Source organism: Schistocerca piceifrons, chromosome 6, assembly GCF_021461385.2.
Source record: "Schistocerca piceifrons isolate TAMUIC-IGC-003096 chromosome 6, iqSchPice1.1, whole genome shotgun sequence".
Lineage (NCBI taxonomy): Eukaryota > Metazoa > Arthropoda > Insecta > Orthoptera > Acrididae > Schistocerca > Schistocerca piceifrons.
In genome coordinates, this window is record NC_060143.1 from 17,079,510 (window position 1) to 17,092,655 (window position 13,146).

A 13,146-nucleotide genomic window follows, 5' to 3' on the forward strand; every position below is an offset into this window, starting at 1 on the left:
GAGAGCACTGTCTCTGCAGACGACGGGCTGCCAACCTTGTGTTGGCGCGGCGTTGTAGTAGTCGGTTGGTTGGTTGTTTTGGGGAGGAAGACCAGACAGCGAGGTCATCGGTCTCATCGGATTAGGGAAGGATGGGGAAGGAAGTCGGCCGTGCCCTTTCAAAGGAACCATCCCGGCATTTGCCTGGAGCGATTTAGGGAAATCACGGAAAACCGAAATCAGGATGGCCGGACTTGTAGTAGTATTCGTGGCAATGATACTCAGTATGTGCTCTAAATTGCAGGTTTAACTTTGCTCATAAATGGTTCTGCACGGAACAAATCTTGAATTTAAAACAGATTTTTCACCCGTACAGGCTGTATCATAACAGTGAAAACTGACATAGGTGAAAATATATGATAATAAATGCAAACACTGTACTTTCCAGTAGCATGGGTTCGAAAATGAACAGTTTGCGAGGTAATATGGAATTGCGATTTAACGCTGCCGCTGACTTCGGTATGACATATTTTCCCAGTTGGTACCAAAGGTTTCGCATTGAAAGCTTTTCTGTTAGGTTTCCATCTCACTGGGGCGACCTTAAACAAGAAATGCAATACTGCTACAGTTCGTTAGATGTTGCAATTTACTGAACACTTGCAGCTCTTATAGGAGGTGCTCCTCGGGTGTCCTCGCACCTGGATTCAGTACTGCACTATACAGAGGGTTACGTATTCTTTCAAACACCCCAAGGTCATCTCGTAAATTTTGACAATGTTATAGAATTCACCCCTCCAGTACCCAACCCTATCAACGGAAGTACTATAAAGCTCACTTTGAGACGACTCCAGACCAATACATCTCTTGAATGAGATTTTCACTCTGCAGCGGAGTGTGCGCTGATATGAAACTTCCTGGCAGATCAAAACTGTGTGCCGGACCGAGACTCGAACTCGGGACCTTTGCCTTTCGGGGGCAAGTGCTCTACCAACTGAGCTATCCAAGCACGACTCACGCCCCGTCCTCACAGCTCTACTTCTGCCTGTACCGCAGGAGAGCTTCTGTAAAGTTTGGAAGGAAGGAGACGAGGTACTGGCAGAAGTAAAGCTGTGAGTACCGGGCGTGAGTCGTGCTTGGATAGCTCAGTTGGTAGAGCACTTGCCCGCGAAAGGCAAAGGTCCCGAGTTCGAGTCTCGGTCCGGCACACAGTTTTGATCTGCCAGGAAGTTTCAATACGTCTCTTGCCAGATAGAACTTTGTTGTTGATCAGTATGCTGTGATACCTTTCGTTCTTTAAAGTTCAGTTATTTCTCGTTGGACCGTTGACTTTATCACCCGCGAAAGCATCGCCGCACTGTGACCGACCCCTTCACCGTTGGCGGCACACACTGCCTCTTCACGACGTCGACTAACAAACATTCGACGAAGCCGCGCGGTCTCGGCGCCTTGCCTAGGTTCGCGCGGCTCCCCCCTTCGGAGGTTCAAGTCCTGCCTCGGGCATGGGTGTGTGTCTCGTTCTTAGCGTAAGTTAGATTCAGCTAGATTACGTAGTGTGTAAGCTTAGGGACCGATGACCTCAGCAGTTTGGTACCATAGGATCTTACCACAAATTTCCGTTCGACGATTGCTTCCAAATACTTCAATCTTAGACCCATTCGTGAATAACGGCTCTGACCATCGCTGGACGCTCCAGTTTTCGTGTTGCTGTGCCCATTGCAATCTTTTCACGTTATTTAGTATGTGCAAGGAAAGTTTTTTACCTGCTGTGCGCCCGTTTAAACCTTGTTCACGAGCCGGCCGCGGTGGCCGTGCGGTTCTAGGCGCGTCAGTCCGGAACCGCGAGACTGCTACGGTCGCAGGTTCGAATTCTGCCTCGGGCATGGATGTGTGTGATGTCCTTAGGCTAGTTAGGTTTAAGTAGTTCTAAGTTCTAGGGGACTGATGACCTCAGATGTTAAGTCCCATAGTGCTCAGAGCCATTTGACCCAACCTTGTTCACGAAAACAGTGTTGCACTGTTGAGAGTGAGATTGGAGCAGCTGGCATAGTAATTACTTTCTAGCGAACTCCAGGTGCAGTGCAAGTCCTCTGTTGTTTACTCTGTACATATATGGACTCACCTTCCCTAAATGTTATTACTGGAGGTGTTGCAGATCCCGAAACACTTGCATTGGCAACAGTTTGCTTGATCGGCTGCGATGTATGCACCACTATGGATTTTGCTACGTCAGCTTTTGTTTCTATTGTCCCACTAGGACAGCCTTACTAATGCACGGCAACAATTACAGCACGTCTTTAAATTCTCTCTTCCTTCTACCCCATTATGAGGTAATATTGTATGAACCTGATCACCACTGCTTGATGCTTACAATGTACTGTGAACTAACGTGAACCGATTGCTACCGAGGTATCTGAAGGAGTAGAATTATCTGAATAGAATCGTCTTAGGTAAAAAAAGTCATTGTTTTTGTGGGTACTCATCAGCGCCTCTCTATGAGAACAGTCAAATACACAAATGAGCCGCTTAGTCTTTACATTTACTTGTTTTATTACCAGAAAGACGATATGATAGAATATTCAAAATGAAATCATTTTAACCACAAATCCATAGCTGTGATGAGTGATCGAAAACTTCTGGCCGGTAGTGTATTTCAGTGTTTGTATGTCGAATCTACTGGTATGTACAGTTGCTTACGATACCATATGGCCGGCCGGGTTGCCGGAGCGGTTCTAGGCGCTACAGTCAGGAACCGCGCGACCGCTACGGTCGCAGGTTCGAATCCTGCCTCGGGAATGGATGTGTGTGATGTCCTTAGGTTAGTTAGGTTTAAGTAGTTCTAAGTTCTAGGGGACTGATGACCTCAGAAGTTAAGTCCCATAGTGCTCAGAACCATTTGAACCATTTCATACCATATGCCAATGTACCAATAGCGCTTGAAGTGTACTTGTCACTGTAATTTTTGAATAGCAAATGAAATAGTTCATTGTATGTTACATTACGGTTTATGTTCGGGTACTTGAATATCAGGGTAGCACTACTGTGTGCTGTCAGATCAGCTGATGGCTCTGTAACGTGTCACTGTGACGTGTGATACAGGGCGCGTGTCGCGGCTGGCAAGTTTTGAATTGGACGATGCTCTGAGATTTTGCCCAGAAGCAATCGCATGATGCTGTGTAAGTCTCTATATCCCAGCTATTTACTAAAAATAAGACAGCACACCACAGACACTTGTGAATGTGGACCAATCGGCACCCCGTATCATATCGTTTGGGAATGTGCCTTTAGACAAGATGTTATAGCCCTGGACAGGAATGCATTTTTGGAAATGCGACAATGTATAATATAATAAGGAATGAGGATCTGTGGCAGAATCTGAACTTAGCTAAAACATCACGATATGAACTGCGAGCCTACATGGCTGAGAGACAACCGGGAAGATACCATACATCATGACAACGAGAAGCACTGCGTCAGGGTATCCAACTACAACAACTTTCTGGAAGCGTAGAGTTTATGAGCCCCAGGGAGGACCTGGAAGAATTTCCAGGACCCTGACCACCATCTCCTAGTCTCTAGACACTGTTGTCAGAGTAGTGCAGCCCATGTGAATCCAGAGTTGCACCTCAGTGCGCCGGGGGCTAATCTGTACAAACGAGAAATCCAGCTTGGTTCTGATAGCAAGTACAGTAGTGTAGTGCCATGTAGTGTAATGCTGTGTAGTGTTGTATAGTAGTGTAGTTGAGAATTATAAATTACAAAATTTGTGATCACCAATGCTGCATAGTGTAATAGACCAGTAGCGTGTGCCTTCTGGATTCCGGATGAACAGATATCTGTGCGCCAAATGGCCGAATGGCAGATTGTAGACTTTTTATCCTTTTTATGTAGTCGTTCTATGTACATTTTTTCCTCTTTGAACAGCGAAATGCTTAGTTATTATTAACACGTTTGAAAAATGTTAAAATACTGTATACTACGTATATTCATGCCAAATCAAGCGCAACATTCAATCTCATCTGTTATATAGATAACAGACAACAAAACAGTAAATAAACATATAAAAATAAATTAATAATCTAAGCGTTGCTTTTTTAATTACACGGTACATGCAGCGTATCAGTGTAATAAAGTTTTCAAAGTGCATGAATGATTATTTTGAATAAACATATCATGCCTGCTCTGCTCTTGAAGCACACGACTCGAATTGCTCGCATGAAAGTGGATTGTAGCAAATTACTGTGCCAGGACATGTACTATCTTTTTAATATTTTATAACTGTTTTTCGTTTTCTACTTCCATTTTTACTTTCAGTGGTCTATATTACTGATTAATATACATGGCATATGACCATATGGCCGGAGATTAGGGTAACGTGAGTACATCGTGACTGTATTAGGGTGGTGCATAAGTTCGTAGCGTTTTTGTTTTGCATTCTGGTTGATATGGATTTATTCATCGACTGTTATTTTTTATTTGCAGTTCAATGTTTCTATTTTTCTTCTATTGCCATTTTGTCATTTGGAGATAGGGACTGCAGCTGTGGACGCTGGAAAATGGAATGTGAAGTGGAGAAATCCGAATATTTCCAATATATTCTTCTGTTTGAGAGGGAGCATGCCAGAAACATTTCCATCGTATAATGGGGTAACGCTATTGGGCAGAGTACGGCCAGAATATGATATTCTCGTTTTAAGGAGGATCTTTTTGACATTAGTGACTGTCCACGTGCAGGAAGACCTTCGGGGTTTGATGAAGCTCGTTCAAACGCATTAATCCACAACGACCCACGTCACTGTACTCGAGAACTGGCAGATGTAAGGAACTGCGAACATTCCACCATCATGCGACTTTTGTATGCAATGTGGAAGGTTCAAAATTCGGGTGTATGCTACCGCATCTCTAAGCCAAAATCCCAAAAGTCAACGAGTGACCGTATTTGCATCTCTGCTTTGTCTTCATCAATTGCCTCGTGAACATCGGCCATTCTTATGGGTTATCGTTACTAACGACAAGAAATGGCGTTTCCATGCTAATGTTAGCGGCCCGTCACGAATTCCTCTCCTGTTCTAGCTTTTTCATCTCAGAGTGGCGCCTGCAACCTACATCCTCAATTATTTGTTGCCTTCCCTTACAGTTTTTACCCTCTACTGCTTCCTCTAGTACCATGGAAGTCATTCCCTGATATTATACCAAATGTCCTTCTTCTTGACAGTGTTTTTTCACACATTCCTTTCCTTGCCTGTTCTATGGAGAACCTCTGCACTCCTTACCTTATCAGTACACCTAATTTTAAACATACATTTGTAGCACCATATATCAAACGCATCCATTCTGTTCCGGTTTTCCCACAGTCCATGTTTCACTATATTTATATATTCTCAGAAATTTTTGTGCAAATTAAGGCCTATGTTAATACCACTAGACTTCCCTTGGCCAGGAATGCCCTTTTTGCGAGTGCTAGTCCACTTTCTATAACCTCTTTGCTCCGCCCGTCATGGATTGTTTAGCTGCCTAGCTAGCAGAATTCCTTAACTTCATCTACTTAGTGATCACCAGTACGGATGTTAAGTTTCTTGCTGTTCTCCTTTCTGCTACTTCTCGTTACTTTCGTCTTTCTTCGATTTACACTCAATCCATATTCTGTATTCGTTAGACTGTTCATTTCATTCAGCAGATCACGTCATTCTTCTTCGCTTTCACTCAGGATAACAATGTCATCAGCGAATCGTATCGTTGATATCCTTTCACCTTCAATTTTAATTCCACTCCTGAAACTTCCAATCATTGCTTCTTCGATGTACAAATTGAACACTAGGGGCGAAAGATTACATCCCTGTCTTACACTCTTTCTAGTCCGAGCACTTCGTTCTTCATGGCTCGCTCTTACTGTTCCCTCTTGTTTCTTCTACATATTATATACAAGCTGGGGTGCCAGCCTTCGCTCAGGGAGTTATATGAGATTGTGCGGTAGTTGGAATAAAAGGATAAACTTTAAAATAGAAGAAATAAAAAATTACTGAAAACTTATTCTATGCGCCGGCCGGTGTGGCCGAGCAGTTCTAGGCGCTACAGTCTGGAACCGGGCGACAATTACGATCGCAGGTTCGAATCCTGCCTCGGGCATGGATGTGTGTGATGGCCTTAAATTAGTTAGGTTTAAGTAGTTCTAGGGGACATGACCTTAGAAATTAAGTCCCATAGTGCTCAGAGCCATTTGAACCATTTTAACTTATTCTATTTACAATATTTATTAAAGTATATGAGGCAAAAACTTTATTGAAAATATTCTATTTACAACACTTGTTTATAAACAACTATTTTCATTTTGCTATCCAGAGTATATATGTACAAATTTTTCGAATTTCCTACTCGAGAGCAAGCGACACATAGTTAACCTTGAGATAAGCAGGGGTCTTTGAGGTTGATGCCACAGTATTTTAAAGTTTGTCCTTGCGCTTTGTTAATTGTAAAACTGTAGGCTAATGTGATTAGAAATTGCAGTCTTTTAAATTGGAACGGCAGTTCATTAGAGATGAGTGGTATTCAGGGGATAAATAGTGTGTGTCCTTTGTACTTTCCAATAGTAAGTTCGGCTGCGATGATGTTATTCGATAGCTGTTTTATGATCATCCTTGTTCCATTGCACAGTTTTGGTGAGTTCAGATTTGTGGGTAGTATGATCGGAGATAAAATTTTAATCCGAAGGCACTGTAAAGGCATTCCTGGTACTTGCAAAGAATTTAGAAATTCTGTAGGGAAGTTCACACTTCCTTCAACGTTTACCATCGTTCGATTGATTTGTATTTTCTGCTTCACCAGGAGTTTTTTCGAATATTAAAGTTGATATCGTCAACAATATTATTTTTAACTGCCAAAATTGCCCTTTCAAATACCCAGTACATTTACCTTCTAGACGAATGAGTGTTTCATTGAAGATGTTGTCGTTCAATTCGATGGTCAGTTCACGATGAGCTTGTCGGATCCGATACAGTATGTCATACTCTCTTTGAAGGAGTCCCATAACTGTTCTGGATTCGATGCGTTACATGTTGTTACAATTATGGCCACTGAGTCTCTCAGTTGTTCATCTGAGAATGTAAGTCAGGCTTATTGTATTTGTATTATCCCAGTGGTTATTTTCCAGTAGTCCTAAGCACTGACATGCTTCTGTGTACGTCTGGCATAGGTAACCGTCAACAGTCTTGTGATCTATGAAATTTGTTTGCGTATCAACATCCGGAGATAGAAACATTCGGCGTTGTTTTGGATGTACGGTGTATACGCGGCCTAGTGCGCCAGTTTTCATGATTCCTGGATGATATCCTACTGGAATTCCTTGTTTTCGTCGCTGAAAGATTTTTCTTGTTCTGTTCCACATATAACAGGTAGGGACGTCGACATATTGTGAAGTTGTCGAGAATGGATCCGTTGGTAATAAGCGGTTAATGTTCTGTTCTGAGGTTGTTCGCTTGCAATTTTTCTTGCGGTGTCTTTTGTGAAGTAAACTCTCTGTCCATTCTCCAAATGTACTGCTAGATGTTGCACAGCTGGCTCACGCTACTTGTTTACTGTTGATGTATTTCCTTCCATTTGATACATCAGGATCTCGTCGTTTCCGTTTTGTCGTTCGCTGGCTTTGGCTATTTGAAATACTGCCATGTCACTGCCTTTGTTCACATATTTACAGGCATAGTTGGTGGATTTTACTGAATTACAGTATTTTACGCGTATGTCTGCTTGGAACATTTTGGGAAGTAGTGTGTTATATGGTACTATAGATTGTTAGTCCGCTTGCTTAGCTGAATGGTAACGTGCTTGCCTACCATACAGCGGGCCTGCGTTTTGGACTGGTGTTGTGTTGTCATCACCAACGCGCAAGTCGCCCAAAGTGGTGTCAATTAAAATAAGACTTGCATCCGTCGGATGAACTTTGCCCGGCGGGGCATCCCCGCCAATAATGTCACACGACCAGTTTTTTAACTACTGATAATCTATTTCCCGTTATTCGCTGACCCATATTCGTATTTTTGCTGTGAAGCCACCGTTCTTGAGTGATTGTCTTCTGTATTTAGGATAGCCATCAACTCCGGTGTAAGTGTCGTCCAAGTATGATTTTGAATATTTTTTTCCTACATTTTCCATCACTCATACATGGTGCAGTGTGGTTTAATGGCCACATGGTGCATGAATCATGTTTTTCACTACTACCCCTTACAGTTCCGGATCTCCTTGTGGGTTGGGAAATTCAGCTTGGATGATTTTGTCTATATCCGTGGGATGAATTCTGTCGTGTATGCATATGAGATTGTGTGAATGAGGCAGTCCTCGTTTTTGCCGATCGTATGTGTACATCCAGCAACTAACGGTCCCAAAGAGTGCTATTTTGTGATGACTTTAATGAATCTCATTTGTTTTTGTCGGGAAACTCGGGCTATTATGTCGTATCGATGCATAGGGGGTTTGTCCGTATCGTAGCTGTTCTTTGATTTCTGGCGACTACAAGTTGCGCGATAATATTATGAAGAGTTCAGGACGTCCATATTTTCTGATATAGGTCATGGCATCTTGAGTGTATTCGTGCACATGTCTCGGACTTCCTATATATGATGAGGGTACGACTACCATTGTTCCAGTGTCATCGATATTTCCATAATTTATGATTGCGGCTCGAAGGTGGATGCATTCTTCCGTATCTAGTTTCTTCTGATCCAGTTTTATGTAAAGAATCCGTTCCGCTTCTATTTTTGCATACGTATCTACCAGGAATTGTTGGAATAAACGGCGAGTTTTGAGAATGTGATTGTATGTTTCATTGTTTCTGATCGTTAAAGGGTAAGCATAGAACTCCTTGGACGGGACTTTTGTGTTTGTATCTACGCCTGTTTCAGTTTCGATTTGTTTCACGTTAAAATGATACCCGTCCTCTCCGTGCAGAAACATCAATGGATGCTGGAAGGCATGATATGAACGGTGTGTGTCTGCAATGCTTTGTGGTCCTTCACTTCTTCGTATACAATTATGTCAAGGCTTGTGTCTGTATGAGATGCATTTAATTGAGGTTCGTATTCTACGTGTGGTCTTTTGTCGGCTCGAATTATAACTTTGCAGTCATCAGAAATCATTTGGTCTACTGAATAGGTGAATCAGTTGATTGTATTCGTGTAAGATCCTCTGTACGTCAAGGACTACTTCTTGTCTCATTCCACTGATATTTGTGCACTGCTGATCAACTTCTGTTTCTTCATTTCCGATGACATATACTTGCAGGAATTTGTGGTCTTCGTTGGGTAATGGTCGTAATGATCCCATGTTGTGATACATTTGTCCTTGGATGAAAAAGAAAAAAACCATAATAGATTTCATCTCTGCTGGTGTTGATCGAAGTGACACCGAAAGAATTTATTTGGAAGCAGCCGTTGTACGCTTTTATATTTTGAAGAAAGTGTTTTTAATTCTGGAGTTTCCCGGTCATGTAACGTAAAAGATCCTGCGGATGTGCTTCCAGTGGTGCCAATCGAATTTTTCCATTCATGCAACATAATCCAAGTATTTCTCTACTGAATTTTTTCGCGTTGCAAAAGTTTCAGATTACGACGTGTTTGTGTCTGTTATATTATTTCTTCGAGTCGTAGTGGAATGGCCGCACGGCGTAGCCGCGCAGTCTTGGGTGTCTTGCCATGGTTCGAGCGGTTCCCCCCTTCGGAGGTCCTCCCTCGGGCATGGGTGGGTGCGTGGTCCTTCGTGTAAGTTAGTTTAAGTTAGATTAAGTAGTGTGTAAGCCTAGGGACCGATCACCTCAGCAGTTTGGTCCCATAACAACTTACCACAAATTTCCAGATTTCCGTATTGGAATGCTTTATTTGTTAGGTTGTACTATTTACCTGTCCTCGCCCGCACTTTTCGTAGGTTGATATTTTCACAGCTGGCTTAAGTTCGCAGTGTAATTATAAAATTGTCGCAATTCTTGGTTCTTCAATCCGTTCACCTCGTTATTTGTCGGTTTCTCTGCTTCGCGTTCGTTGGGGACTTAAACGTGCTTCGCGCTCTTCGACTATTTCGTTTTTTCGCTCTTCTTTTTGTTTTCGCCATTTTGCTTCATAAGTGGCAAGATCTCGTCCTCTTACGTTTGAGCATTGTCTAAAACATAAATCAAATCAACTTTTTATTAGACATGCAGTAGGCACACTTTGCACATTTTTAACATTTTATTTTCGATTTCAGTCACTGTATCAGTTTAAAAAAGCATTGTTGAGTAAAATAGGGCTCTGCAGGAGAACAATAATAGCGAGGAGCCAGTCATAGTCGAGTGTTGGGCGAGATGTGAGGGTGACCGATTGGCTTAGCTGAGGAGCTCTGGATCAGGGCAATTGGCTCTCTTTTGAAGATGAGAAATTCCGAGAAGTGGAGAAAGCTAAGAATTGAATATTACTGGGAGAAAGATTTTTGGAATTTGATATTGATACGGAGATGACTCAGCAACCAAAAGGTATTTGTCGAGTTGCTTTGCGTGCATTTAGCGATTATTGTAATTTGTTAATTTTCATTGTTCAGTGATTTCGAGTGTTAGGTGAAGGATACGATTTATCAGTCATAAGGTAAAGGAGCCAATTTTCGTCTCCGTGTCTAATTTCGTCCCCCTAAGGTTCTCTGTTCTGCCGGTAGGGGCACCATCGGTGATATTTTTCGTTAGTTGTGCTCATGGCAACCTGTTAGTTGTGAAAGTTTCATGCGTTCAGTCCTCTGCGTGGCCGTTTGAGAAAACGTATTCTGATTTGTCAAAAGGTGAGTTGTCTAAATACTATTTGTAAATGCTCTTTTCGAATTATTATAATGTGTTTGTTTAGTTGTATTTGACATATCTGTTTAGGGCAAGCTATAAAGTGAATGATCTGAGCGTTTTGCCGTGTTTGGTTTACTTCACGTAGTGTAGGGAGCCGCCATATTGGCAAGTAGGATGTTCCTATTTTCATCTCCCCATCCGTCTCTAAATAGGTCCAGGGGACGAAATTTAGAACATAATTTTTCACTTTGTTTCAGATGCCGCCTATGAAGAAGTGGGACAGAGTGGTGATGAAATCCGTGATAACTGCTGTGAGAAACAAGGAAATGGGATATAAAGTTTGGTAAAAGTACATTGTTTTTGAAGTTTTTTCTGTAATGGTAACAAATCGTTTCTGATATATTTTGAGCTAAATACCATGTATATGCGTAGACGTTGTTTTGGGTTGAGTTTTGAATAGTTCTAAATATCTTTAGAGATAAAAAGGTAGTCTTTTGTTGAGTTTTGAATAGTTCTACATAACTTTAGAGATAAAAAGGTGGTCTGTAGTTGAGTAATATTAAGTACCTTCGGTGGAAATGGATCCCTCCTGGCGGATGACGTTGCATTTGTCGTGGGGCCGTCTATGTGTTTTGATGGTGAGTAATTGCTGTCGGTGGGCAATCCCTAATCTCGAGATCTGGCTGTTCTCATTAATGTGTAAGATATACGTGTTCCATTACTGCAGCAATGTGTACCGTCTGTGGAGGATAGGGGTCGGGGCAGCAAGAACAGTTGTTGAACAGTTGTCGGAGTGAAAAGATGTAAGATAAAGACTGCTTCAGAACTGAAGAAAGTAACTGCCAAAATTGCCCCTCTCATCGAGAATATTGTGGGGTATTTGTTTGACCCTTCTTGACAGCACCGACAGCGTACTCTGCTTCCTAAAGGGGATAAATTTGGAAACGTGGTAGCTGTACAGCGTGACTCGCAGATAGGTGAGGGGTAGTGTACACACAGCTCAAGTACGAGGGAAGATACTGGGCAATGTGTGAGAACTGAAAACTCCCTGCAGGCCGCGCTTTCGTTTGTGGTTTTGCGGCGCCTGTTAAGCCGATGTGCTGGGGTGCGGGGACTCTGAGGCGTCCAGCCACTTGAAGCACCGTGCACTGGTCTTAACGCTGACTACAAGTCGCCGGCTATAACGGGTTAACGCCTAAGTGGCCAGATTTTACCGCACCGCATCACCCTTTTATGATTCTGTACTTAGCCTTTTCCCAGCCGCAGACCACTGCCGGAGCGCTGGTTTGTTCGGACTGTGTCATGCAAATGACGCTCAAGTGCCCTTGAGGACCAGACATTCCCTTAGCGCCCGTCACTTAGGCCGGAACAGGTTCCTGTGCCACTTCACTCTCTTCATATGCAGCGCACGCAACTCGCACCATCACAGCTGGAGGAAACCTGACAAAATTTTGAAGCCTTGTAGCTGGAATACTTGAAGCTAAAATCTGTAACAGTGTCTTTAAGAAACAAATCCTAAGCAAAGCGGAACAGTAATTTACATACATAGTCTCCTTTATTGCGTAAGTGAAGCTGATTTACATATAAAAACATTACAGTATTTTGGCATTAGTGATTAGAATAAAGATTCATTTATGGATCACCAGACACAGGACAAATGTAGAGGATGATTTATCGAGATATCTCTAATTTTTTAAAATCCAGATTATAATAGTAGCAATAATTCTTCTCACACATTTGACGTCATGTCTGAGTAGAATTGTCACTACTATTGTAATCAGATTTTAATATCTAATGCCTAGTAACTAAGAAATGATTCGTGAAAATGTCTGTAATTTTTAAAATCCTGATCGTAATACTTCAAACATTGTATGAAATCTGACGTCTAGTCAAGTATTTATCTTCGTAATATCGTATGCTATTGTCTGTTATTGTACGCAAGGTCTTTGATCACGCCTATGTGTGCTACGGGTCGACAAGAAAAGGTGACATGTCAAAGTCTGCTAAGTAATCTCGAAACCCTCATTCCTAAAGCTCAGAACATACGGTACGTAAACCAAATGCTGTTTTAATTGTTGTTCGTCCACGACGGTTCACAGCAGATACTGATGCGGTACCTTTATTTTCCAGACCATAAAAATTTCATACACGATTCCAATTTTTAGAACCACAATTACTCGTGGATATATGAGTAGTTTCCCTCTATATTAAACTGGTAAAGACCTGTGCGTGTTTCTAGTTTATGTAGACGTCACCATCAGACGATATGTCAGATGTGACACTACAAGCGATGACATTTTTCACGAATTAAGCTTTACTGTATCACTGTACAACAACGTTCAGGATTGACGATATGAACTTATGAAGGTTATTAAGTGAACAGAAAA

General features: G+C 42.1%; 2 non-coding genes across 2 annotated transcripts; one reads left to right on the forward strand and one right to left on the reverse strand.

The window, feature by feature from the left end:
• Nucleotides 1–911: 911 nt before the first annotated feature.
• Trnas-cga lies at nucleotides 912–986 on the reverse strand. Its single transcript has one exon. It is a non-coding gene; the product is annotated as a tRNA-Ser (tRNA).
• Nucleotides 987–1,109: 123 nt separating this feature from the next.
• Nucleotides 1,110–1,184, forward strand: Trnas-cga. Its single transcript has one exon. It is a non-coding gene; the product is annotated as a tRNA-Ser (tRNA).
• Nucleotides 1,185–13,146: the final 11,962 nt, after the last annotated feature.